At 41.8% G+C, this 22,260-nt stretch overlaps 1 long non-coding RNA gene across 1 annotated transcript in view; it reads right to left on the minus strand.

The window, feature by feature from the left end:
- Window positions 1–4,785, minus strand: part of LOC129205213 (uncharacterized) — a 126,028-nt gene extending 121,243 nt beyond the window's left edge. Inside the window, exon 1 of the long non-coding RNA XR_008576654.1 lies at window positions 4,703–4,785. This is a non-coding gene — a long non-coding RNA (uncharacterized LOC129205213). The remainder of the gene's footprint in view (window positions 1–4,702) is intronic.
- Between the last annotated feature and the right edge of the window lie 17,475 nt (window positions 4,786–22,260).

A 22,260-nucleotide genomic window follows, 5' to 3' on the forward strand; every position in this document is an offset into this window, starting at 1 on the left:
AGCTCATACCATTCGTGAGGGCATAGAAGGCTTGAATATGCAGGAGTTGAAGCTACAGAAAAAACTAGGAGGAAAAGAAAGCATCTCACACTAGGCAGTGGTAGGAAGTGTTAGAGCAGCACCAAAATAGAAAGGAAAGGGGAAGCAGTAGAGAGGGAGCTGCAAGGACTGCCAGGAGCCCACAGGGCTTGCTGTGTGCTCAGCTGATGGAAAACAGCAACAGCACTCTGTGAAACCTGGAATTTTCATCCCTCCAAACATTCCGGTATTTTGGAACAAAACTCAGCTTGCACTCCAAATTGGAACAAAGCTTAGAAATATCAATATTTCTCTGTGAATATTTGTTGTTTCTAGGGAACATGCACAACTGACTAAAAACTTTCTTCCCCTCCCCCCAAAAATAATATTAAAAAAATTAATCCAGCCACATCATCTGCCTTCAAGTCTTGGCAATTTGTGCCAAGCCCTCTCTTGCCTCAGAGAAATTAATGTCCAAAAAAGTGCCCCCCACCATGGACCACAAATCTAGGAACATTGTCATCCTTAGTCTGAGCTGAGAATATAATCCTTTAAGCAGTTTGGGAGCTTTGCAAGTTATGCTGGCTTCCACAGCTATGGAAGGAATTCTACCCTGTATCCTTATATCTCTGCTGTGCTGAGAAAGCCTCAGGAAAAAAACAGTGAATATTGCAGGAAACACCTTCCTCACAGCAACACACACAATATGCTGTGATACGAAATCCCTGCACACTAGCAGGGAGAAAAGGACTCTCCCTTTTGGGAATTTAAAAGAAAAAAAAATACACACACACAAAAACACCCAAAACCAAACAAACAAAAAACCCCAAACAAAAATTGCATTAACTCCTCCTGGCATGCATCAGCAAGACAGACCTACCCAGACAGGCACAGCTGGGGTCTCTGCACTCCTGCTATCAGCAAAGCAGAAAATGGGTCATTGGTGTTAGTGGTACCTGTCCCTTCTCTAGTTTCTGAGACTTCTGTCCCCACCCCTATAAAATAAAAGAATTATAGTCAAAACCTGCCTTGTAAATACATGTACTGCCACTGCTTCCAAATGCTAGTAAAAAACTGAAATAAACCCTTTTAGGACCAATTCACTTCATTTGGGAATGCTATCTTGACATCAAAAGTCCACGTACACAAGCACGCTATTCCAAATCCTTCATTTTTCAGTTTAGCTAACCATTTTGTTTTGCCTTTGGAGTTCACTCATCTCTCTCCTCCTTTCTTCCTTTTTTGTTTTACGCCACTCCTGAGTACCCTGGATCGAGATCACCACTAGCAGTACCAATCCGCATGCAGAGATCTGTCTTCCTCCTGTTCATTATTCATTAACAGCACACATAGCTATATTTGGGGTTGGTTTTTTCCCCCCCTCAAAGCCTGGTTTTGTGAAACACAGAGTCTGCAGTGAAAAGAATTCAAAGTCATCATTATCCCACATTTATCTGCAGTGAACTATCTTTCTCATCTATTATCCCTTAAACGATATAAAGCCTCCTATCTACTGCGTTCCTCTTCATTATCTGCTGTTCCCCTCTCATCCGTTTCTCACCAGCACCGTCTTTGTTCTCTGCCTTTCATTTTCTGCGCCACATATCAATACTGCCTGCCGTGATCCAGAGATTCACAACGAGGAGTCACACAAATGATTTTCTAAGTGTGATGCAGATCACAAAAACGATTTTATGCTGCGTGTTTGGATACTGTTGTTGCTCAAACTGAGCTCTGCAGCAAACACCCCAGCTGCTCCCTTACCTTCCACATTTTTTTCTCCAGAAGTACCCAGGAAACAGCACTGCTAAGACTATAACTAATGATGACAGAAACTTGACTTTCATATATCCCCACTTTCATCTTTCTCCTTCATATTTACTGCTACACACATTTGACTTTGTGACATTTTTTAATTTCATACGTTGAACAGCAGACATACATTAGACTGATATACATTTCTCAATAGCCCTGACGTCATTTATGAGCAGTGGCTGAATTACCCTTGTCATGCATTTATTAGCCTTTTAAAAGATGTCTCTCTGTGAATGCATAAACTAGTTGTGTTCTTTGTCAGCATACAGCAAAATTACCACTCTGGTAAGTGGGAAGTGACAGAAATAATGAAGTTTAGCATGCTGCGTAACTTTCTGCTGTTTTATAACAAGGACTTCATGCAGTTGATCGGTCATCAGGTAGCCACTGGCTTTCAGACACCAACCTGACCCTCAACAAACTCTGGAACATGAATTTCTAGCTCTGGGGTTGCTGGTAGGATTAAAGGATTGTAGTTCTCCCTTCTACTCCTTTTCTGTACAGCTGTGGATGAAATATAGCCCAATCCACAGGAGGAAAAGCATCAAAAATGTGTTACAGGGAAGACTGTTCTAGATAACATAAAAAGCATTTCAATGCCTGTAATACTGGCTTCAGAGTCCATTGTTCCCATTCACTCATATACAAGAGACATAAGTATTTAGAATACTGCAAACAGAGACCTATGCTGGCTGTTCATGCTGTCAGGGAAAGAAATAGCCCATGTATTACTCCTGCATTTGCAGACACGAAAAGTTTGCTTTTTTTCACCTGTCCTTATGTTTTTCATTCTCTCTAGTTTATGACTTCTGAATCTTTCTTAAAATGTAACGCTGGCTACATCAATAGAGTCATAATGTCACAAAACAAACAAATGAACTGATTGTGCCTGAGGAAGTTTTCCTGCCCACTGGGAACTGGGTTGTGTGCCTTCACATGCCTTTAACCTTGCACCCGACCCTCCCCGTGTTTGCGAGGCAGAGGCAAAACACTCCCCCTGGTGTGACCAGACAGCACTGGTCTGCCAGTCTTTTGCTTTGTGATTAGACACGGTCACATCAGTACAACTTCCTTGGAAAACCATCCAGAGCTTAGATAGAAATTTACTTGCTGTCTGCTTTGATTTTACAGCTCACAGGGAAGCGGGTCAACGCAGAGGAGGACCGAAATAACACAGCGTTATATTCACTGCAGAGCTACTGCAGACAAATGATGCAGATTACTAGAACCAAGCAGCTAACATACTTTGCTTCAACCATTCTCACCTTAAAGTTCACCAGGGCAAAAACTGAAGACAAGTTTGACTTGGGGGGGGGGGGGAGCATGCATCCCTAGAACATCAGCACGTTCTATCACGTAACTAAGTGCACTTGCATCAAAGTTTTAAATTATCAAACTAAATCAGCAGAGACATTGAAATACCGGGATGCAAAGAAAGGAAACCCAAAAGGAAAATCTCGTTGCATTAATTGCCACACTTAGGAAGGGTGACTTTGGTGCGAATCCAACTTCATACTCTTAAATGCCATCCTATTTCTCCTGCCTTATAGTGGAGCTTATGATAATTGTATATCTTTCACCTGACCCTCTGGTCCTGTTGCAAATATAGTGGTGTTCATGCCTGAGACTGAAACTGGGTCCTGTTCCTATACAGGAGAAAAAAACCAAACAAAACCCCATAAAGCATTTTTATTTTTGCTGTACATTTACACTCAAAATACTCCCGAGCAGTCAATCCTGACTCCACCTCACCCATTTGTCGAATGCTACCTGTCTACCATTTAAAAACAACCTCAGATATAAATTCTTCCCGTGTGTGAACATTTCAGAGTGCCAGAACGGGACGTGCCTCAAAATACCCGGAGCACAGGAAAACAAAGCATGTCATACAGACAGGAATCAAAGTTCCTTCTGCGAGACAGGGAAGTTTGAGAGCGTTGTATTTGTCAGCACAACTTTCTCACCCAGAAAGGTGGCAGTTCTGAACACTTCCGAGGATTTTGAAATGCAGGCAGCATATGTTGCCATTGACACACAAATGATACTATGTTTTGTTTTTCAAAAAATAAGCTTTTGATGGCCATTGTCAAGGGATGTGGCAATCTATTTCATAAAAGACAACGAGTCCAGATTTCAGCTGCTGTGGATCCCTGCTGCAACGCCCTTAATAACAATAGGGCTGTGTTGGCTTGGAGCAGCGCAAGTTTACAAAATCTGCCCTGACAAATTTACAATGCATCAGAATGTTGCCATCCTCAACGAGAAGCCTAAGGCAACTCAAACTTGTTGTCCAAAATGACCTAGATAAATGGAAAGGAATTACATTTTTCCTCTCCTCTTTGGAAGTTCACGGGAGCGACAGGCGATGGATGGAAATGCAGTATGAAAACAAACCATACGTTGTTCTATAAAATCCAAAGTAATTAAAAAAATGGATTCATTCCTTAAAGGACCTGAGGATTTCTCAGTTGGAGCTGGCTTTTCTCACAGAAAGTCACATGGGTTCAGTCACCCTGTTTTAAAGCACTGTTAATAAACCAGAGGGATTCGCACATCTGACAGTAAATTAGATTGGAAAAAGCTTCTCCGAGCATCTGTTCTTGTCCAACTTTTGAACAACTACAGGTAATATTGCCTGGTACACTTAGTTTATCGTTATTATTTTACAGTTTGTCTTAAAGGACATGAACAGTTTATCTGTTCAGTTTGTTTATCTCTGTTCAACGGGGCCTAAAATCAGGCTGGTTCCCCTAAATCCAGCTTGAAAAATCCATTCAGAAAAAAAAAACCCAACACCCCACTATTTATATATAGTATCTCTTAGACAGATTTCAAAACAGTTTTCTTAACCTGCAAAATGTTGTACTACCTTGTAACTCCATGTCGCGGCTGAGCCCTCCCCGGCGGGCTGGGGTCAGAGCGGGAAGCCAGAGGCAAGGCCTGTGGGCTGGGAGGAGCCACGTTACGGGGCGGCGAAGGGAGGGCAGCCATCACCGACAGCACTGGTAGCGGGTCATGACAGAAAGCAATTTACCCACCCGACGACCGGCCCACCAAACGCTCGACCCACACTCAGGCCGTCTGAACCCGCCCCTGCCCGACTAGCCCCCTTTTGTGGTGAGCATGACATCCCATGGTATGCAATAGCCCCCCCGCCCCCCCCAGCTTGGCTCACCTGTCCTGGCTCCTTGTGAGGTTAACTCTGTCCTAGCCAGAACCAGGACACTGTACTTCCATCACTGTCAGTGGACCTTCCTTCACACTTCCTCGAAGAAACAAACACAACATCAAGTTGCTCGCCCCACGTTGTCAGCACAAGAAACCTGCTGTGGAAGTAGGAAGAAAAAAGTCTTTTGGTTACCTGTCCTCCTCTTAGAAAACATAAGAATTTAGTTTTTACTGTGAGGGGGGGGCAAACATAGGAACAGGTTTCCCAGAGAGCTTATTGATTCTCCATATGTGAAGCTGCTCAAACCCAAACAGATACAGTCCTGGGCAACCTTTTCTAGCTGACCCTTCCAACCCGATCAATTCTGTGATTCTGAGATAAACAAGCACAGACTATTGGGGGGGGGGTGTTGTTGTTTGGTTGGTTTAGTGGGTTTTTTTGTTTTCGTTGGTTTGGGTTTTTTGTGGTTAAACAGTGAACCAGACAGATTTTTGTTAGGTACCTTCAAGTTTCTGTATCCCTTTTGTATCCTAACTGCACTACTATCTCTCTGTGACACACTGTTTTAATATATACATATTGCAAGCCGAGACGAATCATACCAGGTATTGTAAATGAAGCTACAGTTTGTTTTTCAGTGAAGAAAGACTAGGTAAAGCTGTTTTCACCTTGATCTGTCTAATGAGATGGAGATTCAAAAAAAAAAAAATATATATATGTTCACCTTAGGGAGTTATATCTATTGAATACACAGCAGCACAGTCCTGTGGGGATGGAAGCTCTGAATCTGTAGACTGAAGAGCATTAACTCTTCCTGTGCACAGCTCACAACTGCACATCAGAGGTAATAAATAAAGGCTTGCTGACTTTAGCACCTTTTGTTCATCTAAGACTCCATAAAGGATATTTGAAGGCAATATTTTATCTCAACATTCACCTCTGACTAGACTTTCTTAGTTTACTGCAGGAATATCTCTATACACTTTTTTTCACGTCAGACAGCATGCGCATATTGTAACATGAGGGTTTTGTGAGGACAAACCTCAGTGTTCAAAGTTTGAGTAGCAATGCTATTCAGAGACAAGAATTATCTGCCCCCCCCCCCTTTTTTAAGCTGCTTTGACAGGCATTAATCATTTCACGTAGACTACCATTAACTTAACAGGAAAGAAAAATGTTAGCACAATATAAAAATCACTCTGAAGCTGCTCTTTTTCATTCTCCCAATGACAGTTACTTGCCTGCACGTCCTGCTACATTTAGTCACTTCCTACATCTAAATTTGACTCTACCAGAGTAGAGTTCTGTCAGGTCTCACACTTTGGTAACCAGGCCCAAAGGCTGCAGAAAGCTTAGAGAAAACAAACAAACGAAAAAAAAAAAACCACCCCACACCCACAAACAAAAAAACCACCCCACAAACAACCACGAAGATAGTGGGGTGAAGGACGGGGAAGTTACAAACAAGCAGACCTCATTATTCCGTCCAGACCAGAAAAACGCATCAAAGTGGAAAGAAACAGCAGCAGCAGTGGCAAAAGCAATTTCTCCAAAAAGTAATGCTGCCCATGAGCCAGCAATGCACCCTCGCGGCAGAGGCAGACGACAGCATCCTGGGCTGCATCAGGAGCGTCAGGATCCTTTTCCTCTGCCCAGTGCTGGTGAGGCCACACCTGGAGTTCTGGGCTTCCCAGCACAAGACGTGCATTTGCTGGAGCAAGTCCAAAGGGCCAAAAAGATGAGGAACAGACTGGAGCATCTCCCATACAAGGAGAGGCTGAGAGCGCTGGGACTGTTCAGCCTAGGGAAGAGAAGGATCGGGGGGATTTTAGCAATGTTTATAAATACCTGATGGGTGGGAGCAAAGAAGAACAAACCAGGTTCTTCTCAGTGGTGCCCAGTGACAGGACAAGACAAAAGGGACACAAGCTAAAGACGTGAAATTCCGTCTAAACACACAAATCACCTTTTTACTGTGAGAGTGGTTGAACAGTGGAGCAGGTTGCTTAGAGATGCTGTGGAGTCTCCATCCTCAGAGATATTCAAGGCAAAATAAAAAGAAAAAATTCTGTACGGCAACATGCAGTATAGGTAATTATCAACGAGATCAAACCCAGTTTTAGCTGCGTGTGAGTGAAAGAGTAATCCCACTTGTAAGGAAGCAGGAAGACAAGTATAAACAGTTCTCATCTATCAGAAACTGTCCGTGACAATTCATCCCCCTAGCTTAGTTTTATATTTCACCTGTGCTCATGAGGGGTCACATTTCAGGGATGAAGCAATTTCACAGGGCTAAAACAGTGATTTTACTGAGTATTCTTTCATCGTCTGCATCCGTGCATTACCTGGAGAAGGCTGAGTTAAATGCCTGCAAATTAGATTGAGGGGGGCAGGAGAAGCAAAGTAGTATTTTATAGCCTGTAATTAATGAGTCAATCAGCTTGTAGACAAACATTTTGAATACTGATTGCAGCAACCATCATTCCTACACCCATCATTAACACCAGCCATAGTGTCACAGCAGCAAGAACTCTGCTTTCCCCCAAAACCTGAACTCACAGCCTTGCAGAACCAACTTACTATCGCTGGCGGCAGAAAAAGAGTTAGAGGACGGGGCCATCACCTTGGTGGGCAGGAAGGGATACTGAGGCATCACCTTGAGCATACTAATTGTTTAGTAGGATATCAAGGTTATTAGAAACTATTACAGTCACCCACATTAGAGCTGTTCATTGTCAGACCAGATTTGAAGGGCCTGACGCAATGTGAAACAAGTATTTTTGCTGCTGGCAAGCAGTGCTTAGATCCATACAGAGTAATTTCAGGCTTTATCGTTTTCCCTATAATCAATGCTAGTTCTGTTCTTAATTTACACACAGAATCTGGCACGGGAAGGGAGTCTGTCGTACCACCGGTTTGGAAGCACGCTCAGTCCGAACCAGGAGACAGGCACGCACTCTTCTAGCAGTTTGTGATTGTTTAACACCAAGTAGCTGTTTTCCTCCACAGCAATGTGTCACTGCTCTCCCCTCCTCCCTGCCACCTCACAGGAAAAGTCTGCTAGTGGGAATGTGACAAACATCTGGTTTTCAGATGTACGGGGGTGTACCATACTAATCACCTAATGACAAATTATGCCATTAATATGTAATAGTTAGCACTGTCAATATACAAGTTGCATCATCTCCACAAAGCTCTTCAGGACCATTTCCCTGCAAGGTGAAAAATCTCATGCATTTTACAGGAAGCATAACACAAAAGATAAACGACCACCTGTTTGAAAGAAAGCTTATTTTACTACTAAAAAAAAAATATCAGATGTTGTGAGAAGACCCTAGGCTTGTCTTACAGAGCACACTTCAAAGTTTCCCGTCATGTCGTAGCCCTCTGAGGTACGCAATCTTGTAAACACTTCTCATGGCACATAAAAATAGTGCGTTACTTGCCTCATTGTCCACTTACCTTTTATCTGAATTACCCACCTCATTAGGTGGGATTACTGCTTAGGACATGCTGATCTGCTCAAGAATGGCAGCCACTGAGGATTCAGCACGAAATGCTGATGTGTGGGTGAAGTGTGATCTAAACCTAATACATCTTAACGTATATCGATCCTGTTGTTTTTCCAATTTAATTAAAAATTGACTTTTTCAGTCATTTTACATTAATAACAGATGGGGATGAAATAAGGATAAGCAAAGATTTGCTTCTTGTACCTAGAAGACCTAATATTGCAGCAGTTTAGAAAAATGGGCTTGAAATAATCCTGTGCACGTGTCTGCCAATAGTCCTCCATAACACAATAGCCTACAAAGTGATAGCATCAGCCACGGGGAGGGAAAGAGTACTGGTTAAATTCAAATTCACAATAGCCCAAGCGATTGGATTTCTGACGAGTAGTGGTATATTTTAAACCCAAAGAAATGCACAAAAAACTAATAGCAGCATTACCAGCTACCCCAATTTTAATCACAACTTTCATGATATTTATCTTCCTTAGTAGCCTATTATCAACAAATTTTTTTTTTTTTTTTTTAAGTAGAAGATTTCTAGGCCTTATTGCAGAGAAAAGGTTAAAATTTCAAACTAACCACTTGTTATGAGATAGCCTTTAGGGAAAAAAACCCCCACACCACAAATGTATTGACTTTTAAGCTAGTCCTGTGATTTGGGAAAGCCTGAGGTTGGCAGTACTGTACTGACATTGAGGTAAGCTGTTTGGTTTCCTTTAGTACTCTTCTGGAAGAGGCAAGCAGACTAGGGTTTTGTCATGCATTAACCCATTGCAATATACACGCTCATACTTTGTGCCCAGCTGCAATACTCCTCTTGGATAGGTAGCATTTTTGGCAGGCTCAAATTCCTCCTAAATTAGAAGGAATTGTTCTGATTTACACTACTGCCTCCCTCATCTGCCTTTAGTGGAATGAAATCAAGCATAATACACTTGCACAAATTTATTACAGGAATATTGCATTACATGGCCACATTATCCACATTGCATAACCTGGCTATGAAAACCTCATGTCAAAGCGTTATCACCTGTTCCAAAGTATTATAACAGCAGGGGGGTGGAGGTGGAATAAAGAGCCCAATACTTAAGCTTCCAAAGAATCAGCTGTCTCATCCCTAATATAAGTAGGCCAAATGCTACAGATGAAAAAAGAAAAATAGAAGAGGAGAGAGAAAAATAAGCTTTGGCCAGCCCACACTTCACTTGGAAACACTGGCAAGGAGAGCCCCTGTGCGCGCACAGACACACGACCGCAGCGCAGCTTGCCAAGACCAGGTCTCACCAGGCAGGTAGACGTCATTGCTTTGAGTGGGCAGGCTGCTTAGATGCTCTCTCCAAAACCACACAGCAACAGTAAAAAAAGAACATACAAAAATAGATTTATTTGCAATGTTATGAGCTCCAAACAAGCAAAGAAGCTGGTTCAAAAAATCCATTAGACTGACTTTAAACAATGATGAGGAATTATCTCATCTCTGGATTCTTACATTACATCTAATTGTGTTTTTAAGTTTTCCTCTGCATCAACGAGCACTAGAAAATTATCATTTTAAAAAAATTTAAAAAGAAAGAAACCCTAGAAGCTCATGAAAGCTTTTTTTTTTTTTTGGTTTTAAGAAAGAAGAGACACAGATACTGAAACACATAGTATAATCACACTATAGATAACAGTGGTTGGAGGTTTTGTTTTTTTTTTTGCTATCTGTGCATGTGTCACTCTCTCCCTAATTAAATACATCAGAATTCAGAGAGGCCTGTATTTCTGGATTACAGCCATTGGCAGCACTGGAAAACCATAGATACTGCTTTGCTCCAGCTGTGCCTACTCAGTACTAATATCATTCCTATAGCCACAATGTCACAGCTATGAATGAGGCGCTCAGCAGATATGCAGCCGTGCCAGCCTCACCTCAGCCAACAGCATACAAATGTAAGCCCCTCTGGGAGCATTAATAATGCAAGGTAGGCAAAGTACAAGGCTTGGCACAGCCTCATGTGTGCATTAGCCGAGGCAACCAGGACGAACAAAGTTAAATATGGCTGGATGAGCCGACAGCCTGCGTGGATTCCCGGTACCCTTTTCCATCACCCTCAAGGGCTTCATGAATAAAGATAAGCTACACAAACACTCTCCATCTATTTTTTTCCCCCCAACGTCATTGTACGTGCACACTTAATAAACTTCCTTATCTCTTGATAGCAGTGACCTGAAAGATTCAACAAACCCAAGCCTGAATAATTTAAAAATAACCAAACAAATAGCTGAGAAATATGATAAGAGAATGCTTAGCTGACAGTGGTGTATGAACAAAAACTTATCTTTAGCTGACTATGTGGTCAGTGTATGATGTCAACACAACAAAAATTGCATCAGGTAAGCAACATCAAAAGTTACCTTGACCCTTCTGATTGTCATTCAGTGATTTCAAGTTAAATGTCTGCAGCAACAAAAGACAAAGAAATGAGGGAGAAAACATTCACACTTGTTATGGCTTTGTACTATGAGGTTCATGTTTTGTTTGAAAACCTATGGATTTATTATTAGGTTAAATGCAAAGTCCTAAGCTTCCTCCATTCTGGTTTCAGGGCCTGTGAACAATTTCTGCACACCTCCCACTCTGCAACAAGACAACGTACCATGGTTCATCAGAAAAGGAAATAAAAAGATGCTATTCTTTTCTACAGAGTTACCCCAAGGCATTTGTCTTTCATAGTCTTATTTACAGAGTTCCTCAGATTTCACAAATCCTGCTAAAATTTATGCAGCCTAAAAGTGTTTGGTGTTGCCATGTAGTGAGCAGTTGAGGCTTGGTCCAAACTACAGAGTTCTACCTCTGTGTCAAAACCAAGTTCTGACCTTGGTTGGCATTGTTATGCCAAAAAACCCCTTCATGTTTGGGAGGCAGCTACATAAAAGGAAATTATGTTTTTGTTAAAATAACTCTACCATCAGCAAAATGTACTTTGAGTAAGGTTCAAGTCAGATTGTTGACAGAGGTACTTGCAAAAGTAATATTGAATGCATGCTTTTTTTGGCAAGAAGAAATTCCAGTTAGAATCATGGTGAATCTGTCTGAAAGAGATCCATGACACTTATTCTTCAGTTGTTTCACAACTCAGGGTATCCTGATCTTTACTTGTTTCTCTGAACCATCTTTTGTAACAACACTATGTACTTTTAACTCTGAAAGCTACTAGATGGTTGAAAAATCAGGTCAATTACTTAGAAGTATCACTACAGTAGCTCTCAAAAAATTGTCCTAGACTGGTTCCTGTCTCCAAGGCTATTACAGTACAGGTAGGCTGTTTCCTCAATTTAGTTGTTTGACTGGAAGAGGTGGGGGAGCCACAATCTGAGGCACACAACTAACTTTTGTTGAAACAGAAAGCACTTGAGGGTGATTTTAATCATTATTTCCTGTCCACTTTGACAGACATAGCATCTTCTATCCATTCACATTGTTTAGGGCTGAGGTAGCAGGTTTCGTTTGTATGAACAGCAGGTCTCCAAAACCCAAGATCTCTGGCTACCACCTCCCCTTTATCTCTCCATGTATACAAAGAAGGTATTCCTGTGATATGGTCTCAGCAGGATATGCCCATCCTCCTGTGCCACACACTGATGGAAGTTAGCTTTTTTTTTCCTCCTCCTAGATTAAGGCCAGCTGTCACACTGATTGCCATTCTTCTCATCTCTTTTCTGTCACTGGTTCATTAATGTGACATTGTCATCAAGTTCACCGGGGTTGGCACTAATCGGCGGAAAGCCCTATGTCAGATGCTCTCCTTGCTCCCAACTGGCAGGCTGCTCACAGCCATGGGATTTGGTGGATACGAGGGGAAGGAGCATGCAAAGCTGATCAGTGAGGTTGGCAGAGGAGAGAATAGAAACATGACCTGTAGTTAAATCTTCTCAGTCCTCATGAGTGTTCAAAATAAATGAGACAAAAATGCTGTGCATGTAACTATTGAGGTATTGGAGGAGTAAGGTAGAAAAAGTAAAAAGAACTGATTCATCAAGGAGATCACCTGCCCTGCCTGCATGAGTAAGAATGAAGCTGTTGGTATGAAGCAAGATGAGCAGGCTGGGGCAGGAGATCCAAGGTGACTGCAGAGCCAACTTGAGGTTAAAAGCACTGTCAATTAGCTGGAGCCAGCATCACAAGGTATGTAAGATTGCAAGTTTCAGAGAGTGAGGACCTGGAAAACAAGGGACTAAGCCAGATAAGAGAGACATCCCATTCAGCTGGAGAGACAAAGTGAAAGCAGAGTTCACTCAGAGTGAACCAGACTACTTCATTTTTCACAGCCATGCTTGGTTTAAGTCATGTTTGTTTCCTCTTTCCAAAGGAGATGTCGACCACTCACTGAAAGAGTGTAAGCTCCACAGACTTGTTTGTCTTTCATGGAGCTCACAGATGTAGTCAAGATGATGCCAGGGCCCCTGGACGAGAACCTCTACATGAACAGTCCAAATTAGAAATGTAGTTGGCCCCAAGACACCTCAGTGTTCATTTTCTACTTTGTTATTAAGCAACAGCATAGGAAGACGGTTCTGTTATGATGCTTCTGAAAATCACTCTTAACCAATTCAGCTAGAGAAACTACTTAATATGGCATGATCACCCAGTTGGGTGAAGCATTACTCAGCGCTGCAGAGAGAACGATGCTTTGTGCTCATCTTCAAAGTCTGAGAAAATACTACCTTTTAAAAAGCTTTCGGTAGTATCAGTCAGTGATATCTACTGCCCCAGAGTTTAGAATAAAGACTTAGAGACCAAGATCTCTTGCTAATACCCATGTTTCATAAAACTTTGAATGAGCTTTGGGCCTACGTAAGTGTTCAAATACGTGCTGCTAAGCCCAACTCCACTGTCCACTTGCCAGGTAAAAGTAGGTTTCTAAATGTCATACCTTGTGCATTACATAAAAGCAGCTGTTTTTTTAAGCAAAGTAGTAAGGTGCTATTCTCGGCTAAGAGGAAAAAGTAGTAGTGAATGACATTTTTGGCAGATCTGATTAAAGAAGTTGTAATCGTAGTAAGGATATATTTTACGAATCTGAAAAGCAACCTTGTTTATCATCAAAAAGAAATATAATTGAACTTTCAAGTATATGCACAAAAAAAAATCATTTAAGAAAATGAGATTAAACCAAGAAAGTCATAGGGAAAGGGCATCTTGTTCACCACTGAGACTGATATTTCAGCCAGATATAAGAGCCTGTAAATTATGTACATGTTCAGGATGGCATAAAGCATGTACAGAAGACCACCAGAGAATTCCTAAAGGAGTTCACTTTCTAGAAACCCTAGGTGAGAGTCCTAAAAAAAAAGTGCTGGAAAATTCCCAGAAAGATTCCAGATTTAGGAGCTCATAAGAAACATGTGGAAAATTCCTAGGAATTTAGAAATAAAATAGTTTCCATGAGAACTAATGAGGTTTTCTTAGAAACATGAAAAACTCACAGTAAAAAAAAAAGTAATAAGGAATTCCTACAAAGCTGAGCAGAAAAGTCATACAAGAGAAATGGTAAAATCCTAGAAAGGCGAACATGGGAATCCTTAGAAAGCAAATGGGGCATTCCTAGAAAGAAATCAAGGAAATTCTAGAGAGAAAGTGGGGCGCTCACAGAAAGCAGATGTGACACTCCTAGGAAGCTGGTAAGAAATTCCTGGAAAGCAAATAGACAATTACCAGACAGCAGGGGAGAAAGTCGAGAAAGTAAACAGGGAAATCCTAGAAAGCAGATAAAGAACTCTTGGTAAACAAGGAGTGAATTGCTAGAAAGCACAACCAAAATTTACAGAAAGGAGGTACGGAATTCCTAGAAAGGAAACAGGTGAGGATCTCCAAGAAAAGAAAGCAAAATATCCTAGACAGCAACGAGGAATTCATAACAGAGGAAAACTCCAAGAAAAGAGATACCATTAATAAATCCTAGAAAGAACACAGGGACCTTCCAGAAAGCACTGGGGAGCTACTAGAATGAGAAGAGAGGATTCCTTGAAAGCAAGCAGGGTTTTCCTTGAAAGCACAGGAGAAAATTCCCCAAAAGAAAAGAGGAATTCCCAGAAAAGACTGAATTTGTCTAAAAGAGGAGACTTTCCTAGAAGGCAAGTGGGAGATCCCTACAAAGCATAAGGAGAATGCCTGGAAAGCAAATGATAGAAATCAGCTGGGGGATTTCCAGTAAAGCACAGGGGAAATTCCCCCAAAAGCCACAGGGGAGTTGCTAGAAAGCACTGAAGTTTTCCTAGAAAATTAAATTTAAAAAAAAATAAATAAAAAAACAAAGAGAACTTTCTTATATTGTAAGACAGTCCTGGAAAGCAATGGGGAATTACTGGAAAGCAGAGGAGAAATTCACAGGCAGAAGGTAGGGATATTCCTCAGTAGCAGCTAGGAAATATGTAGAGTAGACAGAGATTTCTTAGAGACCTGGGGGATGCATTCCTAGAAAGAAAAGGGAGTGCTCCTAGAAAGCAAAGGAGACTCTAAGGGTATGCACTATGAGAGCATCTGGTTCATTAAGCTATTTGGTTAAGGAAATTTCAGCATAAAAGAAATAGTGAGAAGGAATAATTTAATCACATGGACACACAATCAGTACTGTGCTGGTAACAACAAAGATCAGAGCTCCTTGGTCAGCGATTGATGGGCCACTAAAGGAGCTGCTCTGGCATACCTTCAAGGCAGCTACAAATAGGGCTACTAATGAACTATGAAGTTCAGCTTGAACTTCATAATTATAAGGAGGGAGAAATAAAATTATTAAGAGTACTGTAACTCTAGCAAGCTATAAGCAGGACTAGGAAGGGAGTGGAATACCTGCATCTGGAAAGACTCAAGGTCCAAGCCAGTGGTTGAGTAATGAGCCCAGGGTCCAGACATGAATATTAGGCAGACAGAGCCTATACTGATATTCAAAGGAACCACGATTGTAGGTGTGTTTGAGACAAGCACATGACAGCACGTGTCTGTCTCACTAGCAAACATCACTCTGGATAAGCTAGTAAGGAGGAGACCCACCTACCACGTGAGGAGGCCCAGGATCCAGGCATGGATATCAGACCAACTTAGAGGCAATGCTGATACTTGAGAGATGTATGTGAACCCCTGGGTCCCAAAGGCTGTGGGATTCACCAGCTCCTCGCAATACCCTTAGAGGAATGGAGAAGTTCCTTAAAAGCCAGCAGAAGTGACCCTAGAACTCAGAGGGGACTTCACAGAAAGCCTACATAATGTTAGAGCATAAGAGGGGGTGTTTCTCAAAAGAAATGGGGAACCACACGCAAAACTCCAAGAAAGCTGCAGGAAACTCCCGGAAGAGCAGAGGGGGCAGACCCAGGAGACAAGGGATAGTTGCAGAAAACAAAATGCAAGCATTGCTTGAAAGCAGATAGGAGATTTCTAGAAAGCAAGAGGAACACTCCTTGAAAGCAAAAGGTAGGACGATATTCCTGGAAAAAGTGGAATTCTTAAGTAGAAAGGAACTATTTGAGAAAGCAGATGAGGTAATAGCTTCTGAAGAGCAGGAGAAGTTTTCTTAGAAAGCAGAGAAACATTATACCGAGGCAGCTGAGACAGGTTATTGCTAGAAATCTAAAGGGTGGATGTTCCTAGAAAGCAGCTAGGAGATATTACTGGAAATAACAAGGGGACATTTGTAGAAAGCAGAGGTGAGATGTTCCTAGTAAGCAAATAAGACAGTCCCAGAAAGCAAACAGGGAACACAGGCAGAAAACAAAAAGACATTACTCCTGGGAAACAGTGACAGAGTAATAGCTAGAACATAAATGGGAGGTTCTTCAAGGAAAACAGAGGGGACATATTCCTTGAAAACAGAGGGGATTGTCACAGAAAGCAAAAAGTACTCCTACATCCCCCTGGGGTGGAGACGTTCTTAGAAAGCAGAGGGAGAATATACCTAGACAGCAAATGGAGGATGGAGTATATTCCTGGAGAACAGAGGAGGAGATTTGTTGAAAGCAGAAGAAAAATATTGCTAGGAAGTAAAGGGAAGATAAACTTAGAAAACAGAAAATTATTATTTCAAGAAAGCAGAAGGACTTTTTTTTCCTAAAAAGTGGAGGACCATTATTTCTAGAGAGCAAAGTGGAGTTGTCTGCCCAGAGCAAACACAGGATATTTCCCAGAGGCAAAATGAGGGAGGAAGGGGGATATTACTAGAAAGCATGTGGGGGGTTATATTCCTAGGAAGCATTCCCAGGAAGGAGATGGGAGAATATGCATAAAAAGCAATGCCTAGAAATTAGAGAGAGATTTCTAAAAAGCCAAGCTGTAAAATATTCCTAGAAGTTATTTCTGGAAAGCATACGGGTTTGTTCCTAGAAAGCAAAGGGGAGAAGAGCCTTGGAAAGCAAAAAGAGGGGATATTCCTACAAAGCAGAGAGGTAATATGCGTAGAAGGTAGATAAGGCACACTCTTTGAAAGCAGAAGGGGTATATTCCTGGAAAGACAAAGATTCCTGGAAACCAAAACCAGGCAATATTCCAAAACAGCAAATGGGACTTGATATTCCTAGAAAGCAAATTGGGTGTGTTGCTAGCAAGCAAAGCCACCTGTGGTGTTACTCCTAGAAAACAGAGAGAGGACATTGCTGAGAAGGTATGTTCCTAAAAGCATAGCTGTTAAATGGCTAGAAAAAAAAAAAAAAAAGAGACAGATGGAGGGATATTCCCCAGAATCAGGTGGCAGGGGACTTCCCCTGGGAAGCAGAATGTGGCTATTCCTAGAAAGCAACTAGTGAGAGAGGAGTACTAGAAAGCAGCAGGGTATTTATAAAAGGCAGAGGAGAACACCCCTAAAAAGCAGCAGGAGAATACTCTGACAACAAAAAGGAGATTAAAAAAAGAAAAAGAGGCAGTTGCTAGAAAATATGTGAAATTCTTGGAAAACAATATTGAGAGGATTCCTAGCAATCCTTTGGGAGGAATTCCTAGAAAGAACAAGTGACAAAACTCTGAGAAAGTAAGTGGTGGGAGCAGGGTCTAGAAAGTGTGGCAGTGTCTTATGAAGCAAAAGGAGATTCCTAGAGAGACAGGGAATGATTCCTGGAATAACTGAAAAAAAACCAGGGGGTGAGGGAGATGGGGTTGGAGGAGTTTCCTAGAAGTTACAGGGGGATTTCTAGAGTCGAAGTCAAGGATATCCTAAAAAAATACGGAGAATTTCTAGGAGAAGGTTTGTAACAGGCAAGAGGATGAGTCCCTAGAAAGTAACTGGGAGGACTAAAAAAAAAAACAAAACAAAACCCAAAAACCACAAACCAAAAGAAAAAAACAACCACAAAACCACCCAGCAGGAGTGGGTGGGCATAGGGCTGGACACCACACCTCTAAAACATTCAGGGGGATTCAAAGAAAGTTTTTAGAAGGATTCATCAGAATTTTCCTAGGAAACATTGAGGCAGGACCATTTTGGGGGGCATTCCTAGGAGATACGGGGAATTTCTAGGAAGCACGTGAGCAGGAGGTTCCTAGAAAGCACTGGGGTTATTCCCAAAAAGTAAAAAGGAGGAGGGATTGCTAAAAAGATTTAATGCAGGATTCCTTGAAAGCAAAAGGCAGTTTATTCCTAGAAAACCTGGAAATTTCCTAGAAAGGATTTTCAAGGCAGGACATCCTAAAAAATATGAAACTTTCCTGGAGAACATGAGGACTGGGTTCCCGGAAAACACGGACAGTTCCCAGGAAGTATTTGTGTGAGTGCAGCTCCCAGAAAGCATTTGGAGGAGGAATTCCTAGAAGGCACCCTGGAGGATGGGGTTTCTAGAAAAATTGTTGCATTCTTGAAAGCACTGGGGCTGGATTCTTCGCACATCTGGAGAATTCCCAGCAACCGTTTTTGCAGGGGGAATTCCTAAAAAGGATTTCAGAGGAAGGAGGGTACAGAATTCCTAAAAAGCATTGTTGGTGGGGAAATGCTAGCAATTCTGGAAAATGCCTAGAGAGCATGGGGGTGGGGCGTTGCTAAGAAAGTATTTTGAGGGCTAGATTTCCTAAAAAGTATTCAAGGAGAAAAGGAGGATTCATAGAAAGTGTAGATTATTCCTAGAAAGTGCTCAAAAGAGCAGGGCTTCCCAGAAAAATGTTGCACATCCCAAGAAAGCAAGGTGGAGGATTCCCAGAAAGTATTCACAGGGGATTCCCAGTTGGGGGTGGGAATCCTCTAGAAAGCAAAAAAGGGAAGGGAGGATTCCTAGGAAATGCAAACAATTCCTAGAAAGCAGGAGGGAGGATTCCTAGAAAACACAGACAGTTTCTAGAAAAAAAAAAAAAGGGGTTCCTAAAAATCATGGACACTTTATACAATCCAAAAGAGGGTATTGCCAGAAAGTGTGGCATATTCACAGAAAGCATTAAGAAAAAACATTCCTAGAAAACATAAAAAAATTCCTAGGAAACATTCCAAGGGGATGCCTAAGTATTAGGGAGAAGCCCCCTAGAAAAAAGTCTACTTTTCCTATAAAGCGTATGCGCACATATGCTGCGGGCTCAGTGGGTTCCTAGAGAGTGTGTGAGAAGGATGATACAAAGTGTTGGGGGTTCCTAGAAAGCAAAAGAGAGGGAGTCCTCGAAACATTAAGGGATTCCCGGAAAACTTGACAAATCCAAGGAAGCATTAAGGGGAAATTCCTCAAAGCTTTTGGAGAGGATTCCTAAGAAATGCAAGTAAGTCTTAGAAAGCACCAAGGGGGGATTGCTAGAAAATATTGAGCACTTTGAGAAAGCATTAAAAGGTACAGTTAATAGAAAACCTTAAGAAAGGGATTCCTTGGAAAGGTATATACCAGAAAGAGTGGTAATTCCTAGGAAGGTAACGAGAGGATTCTCAAGAATTGTTTGGGGAGCATTCCTATCGAGTGCTGAAAAGTCCTAGGAAGCATTAAGGGACAAGTTCTAGAAAGCAAAAGAGGTGATTTCTAGAAAACAAAACATGTACAGCCACAGAAATTGTGGAAAGTTCCTAGAAAGCAAGAGGGGTTCAATGTCTTAGAAATTAAACTGGCAGAGTTCTAGAAAATGCGGACAATTCCTACAGACAAGTCACAGGCATCCTAGAGAACAGGAAATATTCCTAGAAAGCATCAAGGAGCAGTGCGAAAAAGCAAAAGGGGAGGATTCCTAGAAAGAAAAAGATAGGGTTCCTACAATTTGTGAAAAATCCCTACGAATCAAAAAGTAGGGGGAGAATCCTAGAAACAAAAACCAGATGAAAGTCCTAGAAAGCATTAAAGAGCAAGTCCTAAAAAAACCCCAATGCAGTTCCTAGAAAGCAAATAGGGGAGGGTTTATAGAATAGAAAATGGAGGGTGTTGTGGTCCTAAAAGAGAGCAAAGTCAAGGGAAGCTTCCTTTAATATTTCTAGAAAGCATTATGACGAAACCATTCTTGATTTTGAAGGAGAGGCAATGTTCAAGCTGCAGGACAGGGCTTTTTCCACACTATACATGCCTGTCAGCTGCACTCTTATCCTAAAGAGGCTTCTTCTGAAGAGTGCATTTAAAAAAAAAGAATCAACAGAAAAATAGGTCAAGCTAAACCCCTAAATCTTTCAACCATTACAATCATTGAGCCTTGGAGAAGTTGAGGGTTGGACAGAAAGTTCGGAGCTTGAATCCAGCTCTAAAGGTAAAGAGAAAGTCACATGTAGCAGATTTTAAGAAGCTCACCGTAGGACATTGTACCTTCACCACCAATTTCCTCTTGAACAATTGCGTGGGCTTATCTCCAGAAAATGGCAGTGCACCTGCAAACTCTGGGGAAGTTAAAAAAGAACAGGTTTTTATAGAAAAGTCAGAATGTATATGCAGAGGGTTGTCCATGTTATTTTATGAGTCTTATCTGTGTGCCTGCAAGGGATTACTCAGCAGCCTTCTGTGTTAACATGTGGTGTGATTTCTTCTTAGAGCCTTATCTATTAATCTGTATATTTTATGTAAACTACTACTCCAAGCTGAAACAGTGTGAAGTAGCTACCACCACTTGTATCGTTAAATGGAAAACAGATAAACTTCTCCCCCTCACTGTCTGGGAAGAAGTTATTAATCAAGTTTTAGGTTCCCTGAGCCACAAGCTAAGCCTGTGGTGAAAGTAAGGCAGCACTCCCAGTTACCAAGACATCACAAGGCTTTGGTGCTGATCTAGTAGACTGATCCACCTCCCATGGACATCAATTAGAGTTTTGCCGCAAAACCTCCAAGAAAGCTGGATTAAGTGTCCGTTCTCTGTTTCATTAGCTGCTTTCGCCTCTATTTACATAAGGGCTGGCTCCTTTCCAAAGGAAATTAACTCTTCTGATCCAGGATTTGACTTTCCCCATCTACCCCCTCCCACACTTCTGTTTTATTTCAGGAATTACTTCCACGTTTTATATTCAAAGGACACTACATATAAATGCCACATGTTTATTCATCACCGTACCCTATCAGTGTTGCAGATACGATGGCAGACTGACAAGGCAAAAGCGTGTGTTTCTGAACCCACCTGAACACTCCTGCCTCACGTGGCACATGGGAAATAGGTCACAGCCTTTGCTAGCAGGAGGACATCAGGAATGGAAATGTTTTAAATTGCCTGATTTTCACTCTCATCTTAGGTTTGCAGCACTGGAAAGCAAAGTAGCTCATAAACAATGATAGTTTTAGATAGGATCTAGCAAACAGATACGGCATCACAGCATAGGATCATTTTAACTATCTCAGTCTGAGAAATCCAGGTAGCACATCTTCAAGTGAGGTTAGTGCTGGTGAATATGAAATAACTGAGTCTACCTTAGGCAGGTCAGACTTGCCAGGATTCCCAAACAAGCTGCATTAGGTGCTGAGCACAAAAAGGTTATGGTACTCCACAGCAGATCAGCATTTTAAAAAAAACTGCAAACAATAAATACATTTTAAATAGCTGCAAACAAGTAACTGAGCTGTTGCATCCTTTACAGCCCCAAAACTCTAAAATCTCAAATTGAAATGAAAATTTAAAAGAGCCCGCTACATCTTACACTAGACATATAACACAAGCAGGCAAAAGGTGGATTAGTCTTGCTTAGAAACACTGGCTGTTAAGACTCACCTCGAACACCTGCTGCTCCCAGCCCTGCCATCACTCCTCCCCAGGCTGCAGCTCAGCAAGCGATGTCTTCTCATCCATCTTCCCCCTTGTCCAGGCAGGCTACCAGCATGCAGAGTGCCTAATCCCTGCCAGCACCTCCCTGCCTGGTAGCTGTTTATCTGGGAGCATCTCTGTACCCCACCACACACAGTCCTTTGATCCTTACCCTGCTAGGGAGGTGAAATAAAGCTGATATCAAGTTAATCCCATGGTGCAGAGTGGAGAGGGTCCTTGCTCTCAGAAGTAGGATGGCATTTCTAAGGAATAAGCACCCACATAATTCCAACCCCATTCAAGACTGTCAAAATACAGACAGTCCCAAGGCACACAGGGACCAGCCCAACCCCAACTCAAAGGGTGCACAGGAGTTCACATAAATGACATGAGAAGCTGCCCTCAATCCCCATCTCAAACTCCTATTCCAACCCACGTCCTCCCATTCCTGCTTTGATCCTCTCCCCGTCTCTTGAAAATACATTTTAGAGGTTGAACTCTAATACGACATGAAAAAACATTTGCCTGAAAGCAACTATGCAGAAACAGAGAATCAAGTTCCACTTTGAGGCATTAAGACATTTCTATGAACTAGTCTGTCAAGAAAACATACT

Source organism: Grus americana, chromosome 3, assembly GCF_028858705.1.
Source record: "Grus americana isolate bGruAme1 chromosome 3, bGruAme1.mat, whole genome shotgun sequence".
In the NCBI taxonomy this organism is placed as follows: Eukaryota; Metazoa; Chordata; class Aves; order Gruiformes; family Gruidae; genus Grus; species Grus americana.